At 41.7% G+C, this 21108-nt stretch overlaps 1 long non-coding RNA gene across 2 annotated transcripts in view; it reads right to left on the reverse strand.

Moving 5' to 3' along the window:
* LOC128124869 (uncharacterized) overlaps positions 1–21108 on the reverse strand; it is a 67623-nt gene that overhangs the window by 40640 nt on the left and 5875 nt on the right. The window lies entirely within an intron of this gene.

Raw genomic sequence — 21108 nt, forward strand, 5'->3', positions numbered from 1 at the left:
GCTGAAAGATTTCATAAAAGTTGAGCACATTTGCTCTAAATTGCTCAGGTATTCTGTCGTCATTTGGGTGACTCTGAAATACTTCAAAATGTCCTTCAATCACCAAGTATTGATTTTCTGGCTACATTGTTTCCCAAATCTGTTTGTTTTGTTCAAGTTCTAGAAGGTGTCTGATGATGTACAGACAGGTCACATTCAACTGGAGTGAGCAATCCTGCACTTTAGGAGCAGAAATGAAAAGAGCATCTGTGACATGTATGTTGTCTGGTTTTTAAATGTAGCCTCCAAACTCATGTGAAGGAATTGGTGAAAGATGGGCCAGGCCAACTTCAATGGCTGAACATGTAGCTTGCCTGCACTGAAGCCATCAGCAAAGCAAATCTCAGATTAAGCTCTGTGAGATACAGACCTCAACTCCAAGAAGAACCCTGCTTCTTCTTGGTCGTCTTAAGCTATGACCTGGGTTTCCTCCCAGGAATTTTGGACACTTTATTTAGAACTTTGTTGAGAAGGAGATAAAAGAAAATGTTCCAAGGAAGAATAAATTCATATATACAGCTTACAGTGCAGGTCCAAGGAATTTAGAAAACCCTGAAATTCTAACCAGAAAGAAGCAGGTCACCTTGGCTGTCACTCACAATGGCTGTCACTCAGACACTGTCAATGTATCATTAGCCAAATACTCTCTTTGTTGACCACCCTCACTCCTGCCTTCTTCTTGCCTGAACCTTTTAAAAAATAATTTCTGTTAATTCTTTGAGATGTTGTTATACAATGTATTTTGATCATATTTGCCCCTCCCCCAGCTCCTCCCACATTCACCCTCTCTACCTTCCCCTTCTTACCCACTCAACTTAGAGTTTTCTTCTCCCACCACCCCCTCTGTTGAGTCTAATTGTGTTGCCCAACTAGTCTTGGGAATGGGGCCTGGCCTGGAGAGTGGTAAATTTACAAGGGGTCACATCATTAAAAGAAACTGGCTCTCCCTTCTCTCTCTCTTAGAAGCTATCAATTGCCTATAGCTCCTCAGCTAGTGATGGAATTTCATGCCTGCCTTCCCCTCTCCATGATAGAATTTTGCATGGCTTGAACTTGAGCTGGTCTTAAGCATGTTGTGACAATAACTGTGAATTCATATGTGCAAGTGCCCCTGCTGTGGCTAAAAAATACTGTTTCCTTGATGTTATCCACCACCTTTAGCTCTTAAAATCTTTCTGCCTCTTCTTCTATGAAGAGCCCTAAGCCTTGGGGGGAGAAGTGTGATATGCATATCCCATTTAAGACTGAGCATTCCACAGTCTCTTATTCTCTGAACATTGAACTGTTGAAAGTTAATTGCCTAGGTTAATCCCCATCTATTGCAAAAAGAATCTTTTCTGGTGAGAGTTGAGAGGTGCACTGAGTTATACATCAGTAAGTCATTAGGATCCCTTTTAGTACTACATTCATCTAACAGAATAATAGTATTGGGCTCTCCCCTAGCACCTATGATCTATCTACCCACAGGCTCTTGGCTACTTTAACTGTGCTAGCTATGGGATTCAAGAAGCTTTGGAATCTGTTCCAAAAGTAGTTGGTTACTCCCATAATATTCATACCACTATTGCACCAGTTGCTATATCTCGTCAGAGCATTCATTGTTGTAACCTGCAGAGTTCACAGCTGGGTGAGAATGATTACTTTCCTCTTCTGGTCATGGGCATACCACTCTCCAGCACCATGAAAACTAGCAAATAGAGATGACGTTTCCAGGTGAGTACCACCTTGCTTTCTCCATGCTCTTTGGCTCAAATATGAGGTTCCTTCAGCAATGGGGTTGTATAGTCAAATTCAGGAGGGTAGCTGAGTATTGGTAATAGCTTATAATGTTTGGGGGCTTATGGGACCCTATTTTGCCTGGAATTCTTATAGGAGTTCATTAACAAAATTTATAGTTAAAGCTGTATCACTTGGCCTGGTGTGATTTCTTGGGTTTAAAAGATTCCGTTCTTGATTTTTAAGATGTTGTTTGAGAAGATAACATGTTTAATCTCCAAACTCATTTATTCATCCAGATTTCCCTGGGGATGCTCAAGCTGTGTATTGAGTATAGCATTCTTACAGATTTACACAGGGTTGTGCAGACTCCTGCAAAATCTACCCCATTTTCCCTAATGCTGATTTCTGTCAATACTCTTAAGTAAAAGCAGCACCCAGATATTTAGGACTTATAAAATGCTGTTAGTTGTCTTTGGCACATGTTTAAACACACTGGGAGAGATGTAGGCTTTATTGGTGATTTTAACATAGTGCCTGATATAGGGACTTGATAGAAAATGGAGAAGAAAAAGCATGAGACTGGGGCTCCTGGTATGTAAGGAATTGTAGATGAACATTACAGAAGAAGTATTAGAAAGAGCAAGGGAGGACCTAGCGGCTGTCAATAAAGAGATTGGCATGGTGTGGCAGGGACAAAGGCATGTGGGAACTCTATCAGTTTCTATCATCTTGTTTAAATGAACACAAAATGTAAAGTTTGTTTGAATGACTCATTGGGCTTGTTTGTAGATGAGGTACTTAGACGTTAAGAACAGTTAGTCTCTATTCTCTCTTCCACCCTATTAAATATGTATATTGTAAAAAGCTTTTTTTCCTGAAGAAAATTCAAGCATTTTTTTAAAATTCAAATCTTCTGAGACTGAAAGAAAGGAACAAGAATTACATAAGCAGCCTGTTTCTATAAAGCAGATTTTTATGAAAAGACTCCCAGCAAACAATTAGAGAGAAAGAAAGGAGATGATGTAGCTCTGTGTTTTCATTTCTTCAGAAGCTGAGAGTAAAGGACAGCCCAGGCTCTCCTGGAGAGCAAGACAGGTCAACATGCTCTACCGCAGCATACCAAGATTCACTCTGCAGTGTTCTATTTGGAGACAGGAGTGTTTGAGAAAGACAGAGACGTGGATTGATGGTTCAGAATAGTGCACCCCAGTTTAAGTTCACACATCAGTGATCACTTAGTGCACACCTGAAGAATCAGTGCAAAGGCACAAGGGAAGGACATCTTTTTAAATAGGTTGTGTTTGGCAACTGATCCTGAAGTGAACAAATAAAGGAATATACTGATTTGTTAATCTCTCCCTTTATTTGAAACATCCATATACATAAAATATATGACTTCCACTTCAGTAGAAAACATGAACAAAAACGTACAAAAACTCTAGATCAGATGGGACTGAGGAGACAGGCCAGTCAGTAAAGTGCGTGTCACACAAGTGAGGATCTGAATCAGTTCCCAAAACACACATGAAAAAGCTGAGCATGGTGGTACATGCTTGTTACTCCCCCTGGTGTTGGGGGAGAGGAAACAGGAGGCTCTGCCTGAGCCTAACCCGGGAGCTCCAGACTCTCCAAGTGAGAGACTCTGCCTCAGAAAGCAGCATAGACTCCATCGGAAGAACACATCACAGCGTCCCCAGGCACACATGCACAAACACACACACACACACACACACACACACACACACACACACACACACACACACACACGTGGAGAAAGGAGGGAGAAAGAGAGAGGGAGAAGAAAAAGAGAGGGAGAGAGAAAAGGAGAGGGAGAGACGTATCAAAGCCACCATGAGCATGTGTTGCCTCTACCCATTGTGTACTCTGGCTAAATTTTAAAAGTTAGACAAAATCAAATGTTGACAACACAGTATAGTAAAAAGTCAGGGAATTGTTGGCAGCAGGGCATAAATGCATGTATGTAATTGGAAAAGAACCTGTCTTTATCTAGCACAACTTCAGCTATGTACTCCTGAATCTGGTAATCTTGCCTCTAGATATATTCTCTTTAGAAAATGTCAGCACAGACATATCAGAAGACAAGCAGGAGAATCAACTGAGTAACACACTCATTATAGCCAAAAAGACAAAAACAAAAACAAAAAAAAACAGGAAAATTAAAGATAAAATTGATAAATAGGTAATGGAAATTTTTCTTAACATCTCATGCAGGAAAAAAACCAGTGAACAATAGCTGCAAACAACAACATGGGTGCTTTTAATATTTGACAGGAGAAGGTCGACACCAAGATTAGCCCTTATGATTTCATTTTTATAAACATGGAAGTTGTAAAACGAACAAAAAACAATTGGGCTAGGGCTATAGCTCAGCGGCAAAGTATTTGTTTAGTGCACAGAAGTTTCTGAGTTCGAGTCCACACTCCAAAAGGCAAAAATCTAGGGAATAGTGTTGAGGATGCACATTTATGTGCAAAGGTAAAGGAAAAGCAGGACACAGTGACCGTAAGAAGGGATGGGGAAGAATGTGGGCTGTAGGACCCAGGGACATTTGAGACTTGAGAATGTTGGACTTCTTGGCATGGATACTGGTTTCCCAGGTCACTTCACACTATTTTTTTAAACTACGTTAAGATGTAGATGTATAAATCCAGGTATGGTGGCTCAGGCCTGTAAACTCAGCACTCAGGAGGCTGAGGCAGGAAGATTTCTACTATTAGCCCAAATCTAGTCTGATCTACATAGTAAGTTCTAGGCCAGCCAGGGATACAGTGTGAGGCACCCCTTACATCTCAGACACACACACACACACACACACACACACACACACACACACACACACACACACTAATGCATATTTAATACAATTTTTCCAAATGAAAATTAAAAGAGAAAAAATCCTAGACATTATAAAAATAAAAAATTCAATTCATGATGTCCCTGAGACAACTTGATAAATGATCTCTCTACTCTCCACGTTTAGGGAGCATGCCTTCTGTGAGGTCTTCAGATAGCTTCTCACTCAATGTGAAATGGTGTTGCTATGTCAGGCCAGTCCTGTAAACTGCAGATAAAAGAAAATGCAGTTCCTCTGTTGGATTTGTCCCTGTGGTTGCTCGCTGGTGCCCCCTGCTGGCATCAGTGTTCTGGCTAACATATTTCAGGAGTCCTGTCAGCGACTGTTCTGGGATCCCTGACACAGGCAGCCCCAGAAAGCTGTACCTTAAGTGTGCAGACCACAGGACATGACAATAAAATGATCAGCATGCGCATCCTGTGCATGATGATAAAATAGATGCTTTCGGGGAAAAAATGTTTTTAAAGGGCTTTTATTTGTGCTAAGGGAAGTGACTTGTTATATCAATCTTGTTCCATAAAATAACCTCGTGTAACTGACCCATGATGTTTTTATGTTCATGGTATCAATGAAAAGCAATAGTGAACAAAAGACTGAAAATTCAAAATTCAAGAATTGCCAGCACCCTTGTCCCAGTGCAGTCTGTTCGTTCCTTTAACCAGTATTAGCTGAACATTAATCACATACCCAAGGCTGTGTTAGGCATTGCAGGGACTGGCTCTATGAAGCATGCATGCTGTTGGGGGACACAGACAATAATAAGCTAAATGCTCAATTTTAGATTGGGATTGAAAGCCATGAAGAAAGTAAAGCAGGGTAGGCGATAGGAGTTACAGGAAGGTATAGGGGTTAAGGGGATGTCTTAAGTAGAATGATGTAGGAATTCAAAAGCCTCTTTTTTGTTTCTCTAACCACTGAAATTAACTGGCTTCCAGCATCTATTGCATCCTTCTGGGGACTGAGTGAAATTGACCTTGACTTTGGGTGGAGCAATGGAGGGGGGAACAAAGAGGTCCCAGGAAGCAGCTCAGGCTGAGCTAAAGTATTGTTTTCTCAAATAAAGGTAGAGAGGGAGGGAAGGAGGGAGGGAGGGCTAATGGTGGCCAACGGTTTGAGGTTGTAGTCCATCATAGAAAGAAAGTTATGGTGACAGGGGCTTCAGCAGCTGGGCACAGCGCATCCACAGTCAGGAGGCAGAGGGAGATGAATGCTGGCATTTGGCTTATTTTCTCTGTTTCATTAAGTCTAGGACTTAATAAGCCATTGAATGATGCCATCCACATATGGGGTAAGTCTTCCCATAGCAATTAACCTGTTCTAGAAACTTCCCCACAGACAAGCCCAGAGGTTTGTCTTCTAGGACTCTAGGTCCTGACAGTCAATATTATCCATCATAGCTGGAAAGAAAAGGAACGGGCTGAGAGGACATGGAGATCCTAGCGCTCCAGAGACAAGGGGAGGGCGAGGGAGGACTGTCCGAGAGGGCCAAGGGGAGGGCACCACAGGAGGGTGTGCCAGAGCCCAGCCTAAAACCAGTTCCTTCTCTCCTCAAGTTGGGTGAAGCCTCTATAACCTGCTTAAACGAGGTCCCTGCCCTCAATCAGCAAAATCTATGCTAGGTGGACAAAAGTGTAACAGAATCAGCTTAGCTATCTCCACTGGCATTTAATCATGAGTCCACAACCCTCAGAACCAGCACAGGTTCCGAGAACTCCAGCCCGGCACGCAGTCACACGGCATTTGTAGACAGAGAATGGAATAGAGGTGTGGGCAACGGAAGCGACATGGTGGGACGGCTCACCGTTAGCCTTCGTAGAGAGAATTTCAATGGTTGTCCTGCCTGGCTGAGGCACCGCTACCATGAGCGGCTGAGCCCCAGCTGCCAGAGAGAAAACTCCTGCCCAGGCTGTCAGCTTTTGTGCTGTGGTTGTTACGTGAGGACTCATGACAGGCATCCTCTGCAACATCCCCTTTAACTCATTTTGAAAGTATTGATTGCTAAGGATTGATAAACTAGGGTCTCCCAATATTGACTGGCTCCATGGACCAACTGAAGAGATCCATGAACAGAACAAAGGAGCCTGGAGAGTGTGGGGGGGGAGGGAAAAGACAAGGCATCTTTATTTTCACTGACCTCTAACTACATATTGTCTATGTAGTGTCATAGTAAGGAACAAACATCCCAGGACGATTGTAAATATCTTGAAACATCATTTAACCCACATCTGTTCCACAACCACAATGGGTAAGAGGCCTGCCCCTGGGTTTTATCACACCACACATTTTCTTAAATATTTACCACATTTCGGCATTTGCTGTTTTTTGTTTGCTTGTTTTTGTAATCCAATATGTACCATTCTCTATATTTTTAAGGGCACTGTACTGAGGCGTTCAGAGGCCTAACAGATTGCCAGGGGGTCTTAAGAATTTTCTTGTTACACTGGGTCATGAACTTGTTTGGGAAGAACAGACCTCTCAAGTCACCTTGTGTGGGCAGCCTGAAGAACCACCTCAGGGTGACAGGCACCTCCAGGGGTCTAGTACCCGGCTACAGGAGAGAATACTAACTAACCCTTCCTGATAATCCAGGGACTTGTTCAACCCTGGCTTGCAGGGCCATCAGACATTTCTAGGGATGGACTGCCATCTGGCGGCAGATGTCCTCCCTCATTTCTCTGTCCTGTAATTGGGAGTATTCAGAGCAAATCAGCAGCACTGGGAAGGCTCAGTGCTCTTCTCCAGTCTGTCCACCATCTCAGTCCCACTCAGAGCACAGTCCGATTTTGGAATTGTAAATGTTCAGTAGGCGGAAGTGCCTGACAGGATTCAAACCCCAGTTTTCCTCTAATGGAATTCCTCTTCCCACAAAAGGGAATTCTTAGAAGTCCTATGTAGCCCAGAATGACCTTAAACTCCTCCTGTCTGCCTGCCTCCACTTCCTAAGTGCCAGGCTTGCAAGTGTGTGCCAACACGCCCAACTCTCAAAAGATCACTTCTATCTGTGCTCATATCTGGATAAATTTAAATACAGGATGTTCAGAGAGAAGGTGGGGCTCCAGGGAGCATACACTTTTGACACGTCGAGGATTCAGTGGTCCCAGAGTCTCAGGCCCCTGACCAGGGATAGTCTCCCACCCTTGGTCAACTTACCCTGGCTCAGGCACTGTGGTGCTGGCCCCTCTCCGCCACTCTTCAGATTTCCACCGCTCCCTGCCAGGCTCCAAGCCACCACTTTTCTTTCCCCTTTGAGTTTGTAAAGAGCCTCGTCTCCCTTTCCCCACCATTTCCCCCATCACTTCCTTTCCTGTATGACATCCAAAATGGTGCAGTGCAAACACAAGCCTGGCCATAGCTTCCAGAACTCGCTGCCCCTCTGTGTAAAAGAAGTCCTCACTCTGTGAGACCTCTCATCTGCCCTGTGAGGGAATCTCTAAGCTCCTCACCTCCTACACAGCTGCAGCAATAGGTGTAGGGTGGGTGTGTGGGGGACTTCTTGTTATCCTTCACACAAGTGGTGCGTGCATGTGTCTCAGGGCATTTGCAAGAGCTGTCCTCCTCGGCCCCAAACAGCAAATACCAGCAGGGCTCATACTCTCCGTTCTTTCCAGGCCCAGTGGCTCTCTACTCTGCCCCCTTGCTGGTTTGATTTTCTCTGTATCTTTATCTTCACCTAACGTTGTGTGTATTTCATCCATCTTTTGTTGTTTCCCTCCCACTGGTAAAACGACCTCCAGGAGAAGGTAGACAGTTGTCTCCAGTTTAGTGTCAGTCCCCCATGTCTAAAGCAGTGCTAGTACGGGACAGAAAATGGAATGTCTACAGTTTTAAGAGCCCCATGACCTTAAGTCATGACACCACCCTGCACTTGCCAGTGGCCTGCAGCAAGACTGGCCCCTCCCCGGCTGCTCCAGGATCCAGGAGAAGCATCATCCTGGGTTGTTGAAGAAGTAGCAATATACAAAATGACAATATTTGGTTTTGTTAGGGTTGGCTTGGGTTTTTTAAGACAAGGTCTTTCCATCTAGCCCCAGCTGGCATGGAATTCTATATGTAAACCAGGCTGGCATAGGAGTCCATATATAGACCAGGCTGGCATGAGATTCTATATATGGACCAGGCTGGCATGGGATTCTATATATGGACCAGGCTGGTGTGGGATTCCATATATAGACCAGCCTGGCATGGGATTCTATATATGGACCAGGCTGGTGTGGGATTCCATATATAGACCAGCCTGGCATGGGATTCTATATATAGACCAGGCTAGTGTAGGATTCCATATATAGACAAGGCTGGCATGGGATTCTATATATGGACCAGGCTGGTGTGGGATTCCATATATACACCAGCATAGCATGGGATTCTATAAATAGACCAGGCTAATATAGGATTCCATGTATAGACAAGGCTGGCATGGAATTCTATATATGGACCAGGCTGGTGTGGGATTCCATATATACACCAGCCTGGCATGGAATTCTATATATAGACCAGGCTAGTGTAGGATTCCATATATAGACAAGGCTGGCATGGGATTCTATATATGGACCAGGCTGGTATGGAATTCCATGCATAGACCAGGCTGGTATGGGATTATATATATATAGACCAAGCTGGTGTGGGATTCCATACATAGACCAGGCTGGCCTGGAACTTGCTGCAGTCTTCCTGTCTTTTAGCCTCTCAGCTGCTGGGACTGCAGGCAGACACTGTCCCCCAGCTACAGTACTTGCACTTGAGTTTCTCCTTGCATGGTCATGGTGTCTCTTCACCTACGGGTTATTATGAAGATGACTTCTTCCTAAGCTGTATTGTCTAACTGATAATAATAATGTTAGCTTACAAATTAGAGTTTTGATGATAAAAAGTAAAACAAGGAAGTGTCACACAGCCAGAACACATGAGTTTCTATTAAGGAGCCACATAGACTGTGGCTTAGGTTAATGATTAAGAAAAACAATTCGTCCCAGTAGCCCAGCTAGCTTAAATTCTTCTAATCTTAATGTTGGGAGGTATGTTCGCAGGTTTTGAAGTGCATCATTAGCTTAAACAAAGCCTTACAATAACTCCAGGTTATATCAGATGCTTTGGTAATAGTTTTGAGATGAAAAACTCCAGAAAACAATCTAAAGTTCACAAGGACACACAGCTGAGGTCAAAAATACAAAGCAGCCCAACTGTTACTAACTGATGGACTTTCCTTGCTAGGGTTGGTTGATGATCAAAGGTGATAATTAATTCCTTATACCCATTTTGCCCTCAGTCTCTCTCTCTATATATATACACACACACATATATATGTGTGTGTATATATACATATATATGTATATAAAGTATTGATGAGTGGGTATGTACCCTAGAGATTTGAAGTAGAGCTGGCTGATTCTTCTTCATATATAAAAGTTTAGGTTTGTGATTCCTTTAAAATTCCTTATAGGATTACCTTTCAAGATAAGTAATAAAGTAATTGGCCCTTTCTTTATAACTGCAAAATGCAGCCTGCCAACAAAAGAGTTGGCTGATAAAAAGTACTTTCTGCTTACACATGTTCTGTTAATCTGTAGCAAGTTACTTAGATGTAAATGTGGGCTATTGGGGTGATTTTGTTTTTAATCATGTAAGGGAGATTAAAAAAAAACCATGTTTTTACCTGTATTCATTATAAGTATTCACTTGAAGAACAGAATATAACCACATTGTGATTCCTATATTGCTTGAAAAACTTTGTGGGGTATATAAGCTGTAGGAAAAAAAAGTATACAGTAGGAAAGAACACAGAAGAATAAAGAAGGAAACCATCAAGAGAGAGTGTGTGTTGTTTTTCCCTTTACCCACTCAGATATTAGAGTCTAGTATGTGCCAACTGTGTGGATTCCCTTTGAGCCATGTGCTGCTGGAGGCTGATCCCCCAGGCAGCAATAAGAAATCCTAACTGAGACATCTGGCTTATTTTACTTGATATCTTATTTAATGTAATGATATTTTCCAGGTCTATCTATGCTACTGCAAGTGACAGAATTTCATTCTTTATGGTTAAATAATATTCCATTGTTTCTATACCACATTTTCACTGAAAATTATCGATCAATGAACAACAGTTTATTCCATATCTTGGCTTTGTTAATTACTATTAACATATGAATGCAAGTGTCTCTTCAACACACTGATTTTATTTCTTTGGGATAGTGTCAGGATAACTGGATAATAAGTTAATTCTATTTTCTTGAGGAACATCTAATATTGTTTTCCATAATGACTTTACAAATTTACATTCCAACCAATAGTGTGGGAGAGTTCCCTTTCCTCTATATGGATGCCAGCATTTGTTTGTTTGGTTTTTTGTTTGTTTCTCTTTTTAAATTTTTACATATTTTAATTAAAATACAATTACATCACTTTCCCTTTTCCCTTTCCTCCCTCAAGCACCTCCCAAGACCCCTTCCACTTTGTCCATGCCCCCCACTCTGAAGCTGATAGCCTCTTTCTCCTCAGTTTTTATTGTTAAATGTGTGTGCACATGCACATAAATACATAAATATAACCTGCTGAGTCCATTTTTGTTGTTCGTACGCATATGGCTTCAGGGCTGGCTATTCTGCATTGGACAAGTGACTAGGGGGCCTTATCCACGGAGGAAGCTCACTGTCCCTCTCTCAGCAGTCATCAGCTGCCTGTATTCCTCGTCCAAGGGTGGCACCTTTGAGATTTTCCCCTGTCTGTATTACTATGTCTATTAACATTGCCATTGTTCTGGTCTTGTTTATGCAGTCATTTCTATGAGAAACTGTTTTACAGCAGGAGGCATCATAGCCCCTTGTGGATTTAATTGACATTTCTGTTGAGGCTTTTCCATATACTTGCTGGTTATTTGAATATCTTCTCTTGAGAAATATTTACTTAGCTCATTTGCTTACTGTCTAATTGAATGATTATTATTATTTACTCATATACACTAGATATCAATACATTGTTGGATTCTAAATTGAAAATACTTTCTCCCACTCTGTAGGCTTTCTTTTCTCTCTGCTGTTTCCTTTTTTCACAGATCCTTCTTAGACAGAACCTCCTTCGTCCATCTTTGTTTTGTCATGAGTGATTTGGAGTCTTATCAAAAAAAAAAAAAAAAAAAACACCTTGGCCAAGAACAATGTCCTGATATTTCCCCTATAGTAGTTTTGAGTCTTGCATTTAAGTTTTTGACAATTTTGAGTTAGTTTTGTTCCTTAGGTGTAGCTGAAGTTTTCCTGTGTCCCAGCCTGCCAGCAGTTGGGACACATCTCTCTCACTCGTGTCCCCCAAGTAAACATACAGAGACTTATATTACTTATAAATTGTATGGCCATGGCAGGCTGCTTGCTATCTGTTCTTATATCTTAAATTAACCCATTTCTATAAATCTACACCTTGCCACATGGCTTGTGGCTTACCGGTATCTTACATCATGCTTCTCCTCGTGGTGGCTAGTAGAGTCTCCTAACTCAGCCTTCTTCCCACCAGCATTCTCTTCTCCTTGTCCCACCTACACTATCCTTCCTACCTGGCTACTGGCCAATCAGTGTTTTATTTATCAATCAATCATAGCAATGTATATTCACAGCATACAGGACATCCCACAGCACGTAGGAACAATTATTTTTTAAAAAAATGTAGACTCATCAGGTGTGGCAACACAAAACCTTTAATCCTAGCACTCAGGAAGCTGAGGCAGGCAGATCTCTGAGAATTGGAAGCCAGCCTGATCTATGTGGTGATTTCAGGCTATCCAGGGCCACATAGTGAGACCCTGTCTCAAAATAACTACAACAAATGTGAAGACCAAGACTATCCCCCACCCACTGTGAACTTCTGACACAGCCTGAGGTGGATGCCTAAGCATCTGACAGTTTTAAATTACTACATGATTATGAGGCACAGTCAGGTCTTAGAGATAACTAGTTCTGAAACTGAGTTACCAAAGCACTTCTGTGCTGTTTGTCTCTCATACTTCTCATAAGAGATGGGACAGCAGGTTTCTGTCCCCATTTTACAGGATCCCTGAGAGGATTACTGACCTGGTCATCCAGTAAGTCTCAGAGCTGGGACTTAAATCTGTCTTTTGACTCAAATTCCAGGCTCTTTCTCACCCAAGTATAGCAGAAGCCATCTGTAAATAACGCTGTATATCCATGCATAACCATCTCCACTTCTTCTGCATATTTAGACTGCATTTCTTTTTCTGTCTTGCCTCAGTAGATTACTAAACTTGGGAACAGCCCCCAGGCTGCATTATCCACTCAGGACCTAGCATATTCTGGGCTCTGCACAAGTTAGTTTTTGAATGAATGAATAAATGAATGAAGCCGTTGTTGCCACTGTTCTCCAAAAATTCCTGTCCTGCTTTAATGGCTGTACTGTCTGGTGAAAGCTACCTCAAAGGTTTGTAATTAGGGCTGGTGAGATGGCTTGGTGGATTAAAGGTGCTTGCTGCCATAGTGTGTGTGCATTCACACACACACATGCACACACACACACACACACACACACACACACACACACACACACACACAATTAAAAAGTATAATTTTGTTTAAGGCAGAGTGGTAGTTTAACACCAAGAACAACTGAGCTCATACCTGGACTAAGGTGCTACCCTCCTCTCCTTCCCCCCAAACATTTATGTAGCTGGAAATGTCACTGAGTGTTGGGATAAAAAGCAATAAATAAAATTCTTCCTGCTTAGAAGTCTATAAACTTCAGACTGTCATAAAAAGGTCTTGTTAGAATAACTTTCCCAGCCAGCCTGCAAATCTAGTAGACAAAGGAGGGAAGAATAATCATGCATTAAGTTAAATTAAGCATTTAATTAAAATTAAAGTTACTTTTCCCTCCAGATGAACCTGATGACTTCTCCAAACTGGAACTGCCCGGCACCCACCAGCCAACAGGTATCCTCTAGGCTCTTTCTCTGGCTGAAGACTGCAGGCTGTACACCAGATTTTTTTCAACCTTGGCAACATCAATGTTTAAGTTTACAGCATTTTTCTGTGGATGGGGGTTTGTCCTATGCACTGTAGGGATTTAGAGGTGTCCCTGCCCTCCACCAAGACCCACCAACAGCTTAATAAAAAGCTTTCTCAAAGCCTGTGCCCAGAACTCTACACAATCCCGTCTGAGGCTTTTGCTTAGCCTCCGTCTTCCTTTCTCTTCCACAGGCTCTTCCCAGTATCACCTCTCTGTCCTTTACTTCCACTTGCTGCACTACACGGGCCAACACAACAGGCGTCAAAGTGGTTCCGGAACGTGGGCAGTAGCATGGAGTTCTGAGAGCGGCTTATCACTTAACAAGGAAGACCACAATCCAGACTGAATACGGGATACACACAGTCCAAAGTGCAACATGGCTGCTGAGTTGCTAAGCAAGTCACTATCAATGGGCTAGGGCATCCGATGAAAATACTCTTGCCAGTGCAATCAGTGGTTTGGACATTTGAAAGTTTTCAGTTATGTGTTTTGTTCATGTACTGTAATACCTGACAGAAACCACCTAAGAGAAGAGATGTGTGTATTGACTGCCAGTTTATGGGGATGCAGTCCATGTGGTAGCTAATCTTGGTTGCCAGTTGGACTACATCTGGAAACAACTAAAATGCAAGCTGTTGTGTACTCCTATGAGGGATCTTCTTAGGTTATCTGAGGCAAAAAGACACACCCTAAATCTGGGCCATGCCTTCTGGTGGCAGCCCCACTGGAAAGGACACAGAAGAAGGAAGCTTTGTTTTTTTGCCTGCTTGCCTTCACTCTTCGATGGCAAGTTTATCTATCCTGTTGCTGAGGCATCCCTTCACTGGGATTAGAACCTATGCCTTTGGGGTTCCAACTTATATTGAAGATCAGCAGTCAGGAATCATTGAGAGCCAAGCTGGAAATAATGGTGACCTACAACCCTCAAGGCCAGATTCTCAGCAACCTCCCTCTCTCAGCTGGGTCCCAAATCCTTAAGGTTCCACAGTCTCCTTAAACACATCCACTAGCTGGTGACCAACTGTTAAAACACATGACCCTGTGGGCACATCTCCTAGTCAAACCCTGACAAGGGATTCTGTGCTTTCAAGGACAGTGGAGTTGGATGATTTCCTGCAAATGAGTAATGAGCATCTAGGTGCGTTTTAACAATAAAGACCTCATAGGAAGGCCAGCAGCACTTTTGGTATTTTGCAAATAGGCACCTAACTCCTGTAGGCAAAGGGACAAGTTGAGGAGAAGATACATTGAAAAGTCATGAATCTCAAGACTCTCCAAAGTGTTCAGCCACCATGGTCTGTTACAGTGAGGTCAGTATTCTGGCTGAAAAAACTTGAGACTCTGAAATGTGAGATGGGGATATGAAAAGATACTTCAGTAGCAGTTCTGATCACCCTAGCCAAAAAGTAGATGCAGGAAGACATACAAAGTGTCTTCTTATAAGACAACCTCCATCTTCCCTCCCCAGGCAACAGTTGCCTCATTGCCTCTCCTGGCCATCAGACCAGTAACTAAGATTAAATCTCAGCAGCATGCTGGGACTGATGCTGGAGATTATCCTGGAGCAGACTTTCAGGAATTTCCCAGCACACACTGTCTACCACTGAGGAATGCTGAGAGACTAGATTACAAGGATACTGGACCAAAGCGCTAAACGGGAAAAGTAAACATGTAAAGACATACTTAGGGTCATTTTCTCAAGGCATGGTTATTAGAACCTTGGTATTATCTCCAAAGGTCAGGTAGAAGACATTGTTATATGCCTTTCCAAATGTCTTGGTAGCAGATGGTAAAAGATAATGAAAACAGTTGGAAAATACAATGAGAAACAGTTCAAATTCCTCGGAATGAATAGCATTCATTTCTAGTTTTGTACCAGGGCTATGTTAGCTCGCCCACCCTCTGTCTTAATATAGTCCAAAGAGATCTGGGCCATCTGGACACCACATAGAATGTCACGTCAAACCATTACATCAATAAAACAAAGGAATGGCTGGAATTCTAGAGACCTTGATTGGAAACAAGTACCACAAGGTATGCAGCAAGCCCTACAAAGATTTCAGGATGGGCCACTTCTGTACACTTCTAAGAATCATACGAGAATGGACATGAAGAAGTAACATTTTTGCATGCTGAGACACATCCACAAAGGAAGAGTCACTGAACGGTCACTTTAGCCAGTTGTCACTAGTCAGTCTTTAGCAGTGGGTATGAGGGCTGTGTGAATGGAGTAACTATAGTGGAAGATGGGATCTAGATACAGGACTACAGCATAAATATTCACTTAACCAAGACCAATCTAACTGCTACATCCAGTGACCAAAAACCAGATAGGACACATGATATGGCATTGTTTCCCAAAGAAACCAGTCAGTCACTTGGTGACAAGTTAATGACATTAGGTTCTACTCATTCTGAAGGGACCACAGGTTCCTCCTCATAGGATCCAAGTCCTATTTCAATTATGGGTTTCCCTATTTCCCATTCACAGAGCCTCTAACATCAGTAACATCAGGATCTATCAGCCTATGAAACACCTGATCCTTGGATGCAAAATTCTACCTCACAGGAGATGTACATCAGAGCAAAGCAGGAGTGGGGTAGGTACCACCCAGAGACAGACAGCCTAACAGAGCATTATGATGGCCGATCAAAGACATAGCTGAGGCATTGGCTGAGAGGTAAAAGTCTGCAAAAATGAAATGTCATGCTCCAGAATGCAGAACAAGTGGTATACCCCTAAAAGTAATACATGTGTCTAGGAACCATGGGACAGCAGTATGAATAGAGTCAATCATTTTCAATGACCTTCTGGAAAAAAAATTGTGCTTCCTGTCTCAAATTATGGGCTCTTCAAGGTGAAAAATCCACTTCCCCAACCCAACAGGGACACACTTGCCAGGGGATGGGGAAGAGTCCATTGAATTATGGGTGGCACCTAGACATTTTGGACTGGTTGTATCCAGGACTAACAGGTGAGATGAGGATCGCTGTCATGGCCAGAACAATTAACTCTGATCAGTAGAAGTTAGGGCTGTATTGTGGGATATTTGGATCACACTCTGACACTCCCGAAACTGACAATAAAGTTTACTTTGAATCAGAGGGTGGAGCTAGTACTAGCTGACTAAAATTAGCCATAGAAGTTTTAGAGGACTGAGGACATTTAGAGAGATATAGGAAGTAGTAGGGTGGGCCTTAGAAAGATTTTTGGCCTTTATTGATTGAAGAAGTAGAGAGAGAGAGAGGAGGCCACTGGTCGAATCTCACTGCTTCTCTGATCATTCAGGTTCTTTCCCCAATATCTGACTCCAGAGTTTTTATTAATAAAGAATAATTAGGTAAACTGCTTCAAGGCTGCTTCTATACAATAGAGATAAGAAGGAGAAGATGAAGAGCCCAGGAGACCCACTTAGATGCCTTTAGGGTTCTTTAGCCCCCAGTGTAACTGTACACATGTATCTTTAATGCACACAAAGCTTTAGAAAACTGTGAGTACAAACAGCACCGATGACTGTGTAAGGCCACATCAGCATCTTGTTAGTAGAGAAGGGTAAGATGAGTTCCAATGGGAAGTGGAAAAGGAAGCCCTTGAGTCCCTGTGGCAGCCCCTAGGAGATGACGGTTTGTCCCACAGATCTCTTTCTTCTAACTTTTCTTTGGGAGGACAGAGTTATAGGGACATTGGAGGGGCTTCCTCTCCAGCATACAGAGACAGATTACATGAAGGCTGGATTCTTGTCACCGTGGGAGTGAACTGTTCCAAGCTCTTCTCAAGGAAGAAGAAGCGTATGCTGAGAGGTGCTATGACTTACTTCAGAAGCCATCACAGTATGAGTGCTACAGCTATGTTCTTCCTAGCTCCTAGTAGCAGCAGCTTAGTGGAGCACCACACTAGACCCCAGACGTTCCTACTCTAAAGGCCTTCTTTCACAGTAAATCTCTACTCTGGACCTCCTTCCCTGTTGCCTAGCCAAGACTTTCTCAGAGCTTTTACTATTTGAAGGCTTCTTACCACAGCCACCTCCTTTTGCCTCTCCCTTCATAGCTATTGGGTCTAAATCTCTCCTCCACTGATCCAATTCTCCTACTCGCCCTGTTTCATGGGTTTTTCTCATAGTAAGTCTCTTGGCCCTTTAATTCTAACTTGGCATCTGCATCCTGGTGACAGAGTGAGTTAATTTTTCCTTCTATTCTAAAAAGAAGAAGGGTTAGGTCATTGTTCTAAGGTCCAAATTAAATTGTCTATCATTTTTAAAAGGTAAAATTGTAATAACTAGAAAATTATTTGTTGGTGCTGGGGAGATGTCTTGCCTTCACGGTTAAGAGCTCTTGCTTTTTTTCCAGAGGACCTGAGTTTATTAACCACCTAAGTCAGGCAGCTCACAACTGCCTGTAACTCCAGCTCCCAGGGACCAGGTGCCCTATTCTGGACTCCTAGGTGGCATCCACACACAGAAACAAACACACAGGCAAAAATAAATCTTTTAAAAAGGAAAAAAGGTATTTGTTCTTCTTTGAAAGCACAGTTTCTTCTTTGCTCCCTTAATAAATACATGCTTAGTCATTGTGTCTTTATTGCTCATAGGTTAAAGAAATCATAAAGTAAAACTAATCAGTGCTTCGTAAAGAAAATAGCTTTCACTGAGCGCAAAGGCAAAGTTAAAAGTGTACACTACAAACCTCCCCATCGTCTTCCTTCTGGTTAAGAAGACAGAACTGCCGTATGCGGCTTAGGTGCAAAAATCATAGAGCAGTGCACATGTGCTGTGTGTAAGGGATTGATTGTAGGCTTTAAGTGGTGCTAATTTTTATTTTCCTATCACATGCTGATGTGACATTCACTAAAGGTGGCACTTAGTACAATGATCAGATCAACTTTTACCCTGGGCACATAGTTTTTCTACCACTTCAAAGCATGTCACAAAAAAAGAAAGAAAGAAAGAACATAGAGACAAGGTTAACTTTCTGTTTACTGGAAGACAAGCAGAACATAATGAATAGTTAGTGTTTAGACTGTAGTAGTTCACATTTTAATAAATTATGGTATGGAAAAACAAAGTCCCTTATTCTGAAGCAGTTCTTTTTTTTCCTAAAGCAAAACCCAATGATGATGGCTCTGTTTGCTTTATCCTTCTAATAGATCCTGAAAACAAAACCAACTTTGCTAAATTTTCATTTAAGCTTTACATCAACATGCCCTTTATCTCTGCTTATACAACTGGGAAACAGAAAACCCAAATTAGTTTAAAAACAAAAAACAAGCTAATTAGAATTCTAAAGAACTTAGGGGAAGGGAGATGTGTGGGAGATCACACCTGACATGCCTTATTCTTATGGGGGGAAGAAGAGAGAAAATTTTATAAATCATGCTGAATTGAAAAAGAAAAAGAGAAGACACATTTCCCAGACAGATTTTGAAGCATACAGTTCAAATTTAGACTTCTTAGCATCTTGTGGTGTTTAGCCATTATAAGAGACCTCAGTGAATGAGAAAGACACTGTGTATCCAAGATAATTCTACTTAGAGAAACAAGTGTATTATACATTTAATTCTTATCTCTGTTGACTGCAATAAAAGTGAAGACCAAGAAACTGTAAGGTTTAATTAGAAAATCAAATCAACAATTTGAAGCGCATTCTTGAAACAAGTACCTCTTGATTTAGCTGCACATTAGGGCGACCTGGGGAGCTTCCACAGTCTCTCCACCTAGCTCCACTCAAGATCAATTAAACGAGAATTACTGACATTCTTAACTCTACAGGTGATTCTGGTGTGCGTCCAAGATTGATACAGATTTCCTTGGATACTGAAGGTTTTTTTTAAGCTTTAAACTATATTCATGTAAGCTACAAACTGAATATCTACAGCTCCACAGAATACCAAATGACCTTTAATTTTGTCAGGGAATTTCAAAAAATGATATTTAAAGAATGATAACTGGCTAATGTTATATCTGGTGGTTAGCCTTCTAGTCCCAGAAGTGGCTGTGCAGCCTAGTTTTAAGCCCTGATTTAAAAAGCATCCTTGCTGGGTCCTTTCCTTCTGGGATGGGAACTGAGCCTATGGGGCGGGGTGAGCTTCACCCCTTCATGTGTTCCCCTGGCCCAGGATTCCGCTATACCTTCTGGACAGAGAGGATATCTGGCCACCAGAAAGCAGCAGGCATGAGCATAAATAAAGGCTAACTATGTTGTCTATCACCACACAGAAGTTGACTCAAATGTCAGTGCTCTTAACTGCAATAGCTACAGCAGTGACTAACTTTTGAGATAGAACCTCACCTAACTACAGATTAAACCTTTATCATATAGCATCAAAAACTTCTACAAATATGGACATGTACAATGAGATCATTAGACAGTTATTGCTAGTTACTGGGTTAGAAACAAAATTATAGGATGTTGGGTTGGGGATTTAGTTCAGTGGTAGAGCGCTTTCCTAGCAAGCGCAAGGCCCTGGGTTCGATCCTCAGCTCAAAAAAAAATATAGGATTTAATTCTTTAGTATTATTCTGTAAAAATGAAAAATACTTTCTTATTCCAAACAAACAAAACTCCTACATGAATCCATATTGACAGCATAGGAGACTCAATTTTAAAATACATCACTAATAATTGGGCTCTGGTGTATAACAAATTTTTATTCTCCTTAGTGAAGAGGCCAATGGGTAGTAGGGAATTGGTATGCACATGTAAGCAGTTACTTGGATGTGTCTTCCAAAAGATGGGATGCTGCTGTCTCTGGAATTGAAGACACATATATTCCCAGATTGTATGGTATAATAGGCTTTTTTGGATGGCCAGTGCCCAAATCATGACACAGAGACTTATTAATTATGAAATCTTGGCCTTGGCTTAGGCTTGTTTCTAACTAGCTTTTATGACTCAAATTAACCCATTTTTGTTCATTTATGTGTTGTCCATGTGACTCATGGCTTTTACCTGTCCTCCTACATGTCCTGCATCTTCTGCCTCCAGCTGGTGACTCCTTTCTTCTTCCCCAAGACCTCTCTGTCCCAAGAAGTTCTACCTAATTACCTCTTTCTGCCTAGATATTGGACATTTAGCTCTTTATCAAATCTATCACAGTAACACATCTTTACACAGTATAAAGGAATAGTCCACAACATTTCACCCTTTTGTCTAAATAAAAAGGAAAGGTTTTAATTCTAATATAATAAAACTATAAACGATACAAACAATTATCAGGTTAGAATTACATTCACAATGTCCAGTCCATTTGTATTTGGCAAATTTAGAGAAAATACTCCATTATCTATCCTCTCTTGATGAGTCTAACCTTTTGTACCTAATTTACTTTCTATCCTAAATTGTATTACCAACCCCAAACTAATTTTTTTATCTCAAAACATTTTTAGATAAACAACGTAAGCTTTTATGTCTCTCAACCTTATATACTTTACACCTCTTTTGTGAGTTTTTTTCTTAATTTGGTAACAAGAAAAACTGCA

Source organism: Peromyscus californicus, unplaced genomic scaffold (genome assembly GCF_007827085.1).
Source record: "Peromyscus californicus insignis strain IS unplaced genomic scaffold, ASM782708v3 Scaffold_4__1_contigs__length_199733344, whole genome shotgun sequence".
Lineage (NCBI taxonomy): Eukaryota > Metazoa > Chordata > Mammalia > Rodentia > Cricetidae > Peromyscus > Peromyscus californicus.